At 41.7% G+C, this 3,990-nt stretch overlaps 1 long non-coding RNA gene across 1 annotated transcript in view; it reads right to left on the reverse strand.

The window, feature by feature from the left end:
* The window catches only part of LOC150014400 (uncharacterized), a 32,305-nt gene extending 28,446 nt beyond the window's left edge, over nucleotides 1–3,859 (reverse strand). Inside the window, exon 1 of the long non-coding RNA XR_016509651.1 lies at nucleotides 3,634–3,859. This is a non-coding gene — a long non-coding RNA (uncharacterized LOC150014400). The remainder of the gene's footprint in view (nucleotides 1–3,633) is intronic.
* Between the last annotated feature and the right edge of the window lie 131 nt (nucleotides 3,860–3,990).

The following is a 3,990-nucleotide window of genomic DNA, read 5'->3' on the forward strand; positions in this document are numbered from 1 at the left end:
ATCATATTGGATGTCAGGATTTCACATATGGATTTGGGGGACACAAACATTCAGTCCGTGGCAGAGGCAGAATGGACAATCTGTCAACCCTTGCCCTTAAGACTCTCACTACTGGCCTGACATGAAACAAACCTTCCTGGGGGAAGGAACTGATGAGCTACCAAAGACAAAGGCTGTAGCCCCAGCAGAGACCTGGAGGGCTAAGCCTAGAAAATGAGCCAAAAATCTTGTTGTTGGGGCAAGACCAGCGTGCAGATATTACAGAAAGGCTGAGTTCACAGGGCCGCCCCCAGGCGGTACAACTAACTCCCAGGCCCACCCTCTGGCAGGGTGGAAGCTGGGTCCTGGGAACCAAAAAGGTAACAGTGTCTCTCAAACATGTGTCCACCACAGTTGAAATAATTCTAACCCCCAAAACATTTAAATTTAACACGGTTCTCTTTTTCATAAAATAACTACTCTGCTTTTTTAAATATCAAATTCCTTCAAAAAATGTTTCTTTGGCACTCCTGCTCTGGTCTCCTGGATAATCCGGCCTCGGGATAAAGTTTCTATTACCTTCAAAACTAGGCAGTGCTTACTTTATAGGCTAGTATTTTCCAAAATATACTTTGTGGGACATCAGTTCTATGGGATTTCAATAGACATTAGACTAACAAAAAGGGTTCTATCGTCAAATATATTTGGGAAGTACTCATCCATTACTATACAAAACTGTTTCTTGACTGCAAGACTTTTCAGAGCCTTGAATATTTAGTATTCCACTGTTCACTGTGACTCCCTAAAAAGTCACATTTTTTAAAGCAGCTTTTAGCATGCATTTTCCAAGAGTGTCTGTCCCCAGAATCCTCATGTTAAGGAACATTTACGCAGAACCTTGGAATATCCTCTGTTGCAGAGGACCAGGAATTCAGACAAGAGCTGAACAGGGCTGGGCAGGTGGAAGTGACCAGGATGACAAGTCCAACCCAGTGGGCATTTAGTCAACTCTGCGTATGAGGTGGCTCAGTGGAGGTTTTTCTCACGTCAGCATAGTCTCTTGGTAAGGCCGGGATTTCTGTGCTCACTTGTGCAATGCTTCATGTGTCCATCCACAGAAAGTATAAAGTATATCATTGTTTCCATGCATTAAGAATAAGAGAAGTTTAAAAAATTTTTTTAATTTATTGATTTTTAGATAGAGGAAGGGGAAGAAAGAGAAACATGGATTTGTTGTTCCACTTATTCATGCATTCACTGGTTGCTTCTTTTAAAAAAATTGTATTTATTTATTTTTTAGAGAGAAGGGGAGGAAGGGAAAGAGAGAGAGAGAAACATCAACTGGTTGCCTCTCATGGAGAGGTGGCCTCTAGCAACACGCCCAACCAGGGACCTGGACCATAACCCAGCCATGTGCCCTGACTAGGAATTGGACCCACGACCTTTCGGTTCACAGGTTGGCACTCAGTCTACTGAGCCACACCAGCCAGGGCTATTTTGAAATTTCTTGGGAAAATGTTAGTATAAGCTATAAAATAAAAGTTAAATTTAACAGTCTTAACATTTTAGTTGTAGAAACTTTGTCATTTAATGCTTTAACAGCTCCTGAAAAACAATTAAGTCAAATGATCAATCCATATTATTTTTCCCCTATATATCAAAATCACATTTATTAAATCAGTACAATTAATTACATTTCATTGGAAATTCATATTGACTTTACAGGCTTGGAGTAGACTGTTTAAATAGCCCTATTGTGGCCCTGGCAAGGTAGCTCAGTTGGTTAGAGCATTGTCCCAGTACTCCAAGGTTGTGGGTCGGTGAGGGCACATACAAGAAGCAACCAGTGAATACATAAATAAATGGAACAACAAATCGATATTTCTTTCTCTCTTCCTCTCTCTCTAGAAATCAATTTTTAAAAATTAAAAATCTAAAAAGAAAAATATAGCCCTATTGGCAAAGGCATTAAACCCTGCCCTTATTTAAAATAAACCCTGAAGGCTAAGGGCAAAATATTATTGACTGTACCATGCTTAAATATCTCAAGAAAAAAATAGAACAAAACAAAATTAAGTAAACAATGAAGCTATTGAACTTCAGCTATACTTAGTTGACCATGTTTTCAAAAAAACCTGTTCTGTGTAACAATAGATACAGTGATAATGATTAATTCCTTCCAGAACTCTTCTCATAAGAAGGCAAGGAACACCAAAATATGACGGTACTTATAAACCATCAGACAACACTTAATGCATGTGAAAGCAGTAACTTTTTAAAGATTTTATTTATTTTTAGAGGGGGGGAGCAAGAGGGAGATAAAGCATTGATGTGTGAGAAACATTGATTGGTTGCTTCTCATAGGCACTCCAACTGGGGACCAAACCTGCAACCCAGGAATTGAACACGTGACCTTCCGTTTGCAGACCAGGCCGTAGCTCAAAGCACTGAGCCACACCAGCTAGGGAAAAAGTAGTAGCTCTTATTACGACTAAAATGCAGTTAATTTTCTCATTTTCTTTGATTAAGTTGGGGGTGGGGCATATATGGCCAACTTGAGTCCTTTTTTAGTCATTGCAGGTGATAATTCCATTGATATATTTTATTAAAATAACTAGTGAGTCTTTTTAAAATAATAACAGGAAAAAAAATAAGGTAACCAAAAATTGAAGAATACACCATACCACCCTGAATTGGTGTGGCTCAGCTTGTTGGGCATCCTCCCAAAAAGCAAAAGGTCACCAGCTGGATGCCAGGTTAGAGCACATGCCTAGGTTGCTTGTTCAGTCCCCAGGTGGAGTGCATATGAGAAGCAACCCAATAATGTTTCTCCCTCACATCGCTGTTTCTCTTCCTGTTTCTCCCTGCCCCCTCTCTAAAAATAAATAAATAAGATCTTTAAAAAAAGAAAATATATCATACTTAAAAACTGATTGTGAGTATTCTCTGAAATTAACACCAAAAGTCTTTGCGATGCCAAATTCTTTGGGGACCGCTGCTCTACATGTCCCTGTACCCTCTCTTCTCACAGAAATAGAAGCCATGAAGCGGATATTTCCACCACCTACCAGTCTGATTTCCTACCCACCAGTCCACAAATGTATTCATTTAGATACCTTCCCTTACCATTAATATTTTAACAATTTCTAACTTCAGAGAATACTCCCTAAATTCATCTATCATATCATACTCAGATTCATTATCCACTAAATCTATTTTATGCCTGCTATATTCTTAAAATATAAAGGTAGAGATAGAACCCTGGAGCACATCCCCAGAGTCCTTCCTCTAGTGAATTTGATCCAGTAATTAAAGCTCTTTAGTCTGGTTCATAAAAGTTTGAAAAAAAAAAAATCACCCAACTTTTGAATCTCTCCTCCCAAGTCAGGTTTTCAGAAACCCTGGAATTTCACTATCCTTTGGCTGATGGCTTTGTTCCTCCTTTAAACAATTTCCAAGTATGACTTTTAAGTATATATTAATGCAAATAAATTTAGTTCCTTTTCCTGGGGACTGAATTTGGGTAGGAAGATAAGATTGGCCCTTGACCCCGAGTCCTGGTCACAAAATGACCAGTGACTCTAAACCGCTGCAAGCCCTCACCCCGACGCGGCAGCGACCCACACCCTAACCACTGGTCACAAGCTGACTAACCTCCAGCTTCAGGTGGGAGTGCTGGTAAAGGGTGGAAAATGGGAGGAGTGTGGAGCAGGTTTGCGGAGGGGATTCCCGAAAGATTTGCTCTGGCCTCCAGGCTATCCATCTGCACATGCCCAGCAAGCTACTCCAGGACTGGGTGAGCAGCACTCCACCCAGAGGCGAGACCCCGGCGCAGGACTAACTAGAAGGTCCGTAAAGGCGACAGGGTCAAACGCGGAGAGTTCCGTCAGCTCTCGGAACCCAGGGCAACGTGCAAGGGCGGGACGCCGGCGCGGTCCCACTCCTGATTGGGCGCAGGCGGGCAGAAAGGGGCGCGGCCGGGGCGGTGCGCTCTCTGAGGCGCGCGGCCGG

The sequence above is a fragment of the Furipterus horrens genome, unplaced genomic scaffold, assembly GCF_987537825.1.
Source record: "Furipterus horrens unplaced genomic scaffold, mFurHor1.1.pri manual_scaffold_3, whole genome shotgun sequence".
NCBI lineage: Eukaryota > Metazoa > Chordata > Mammalia > Chiroptera > Furipteridae > Furipterus > Furipterus horrens.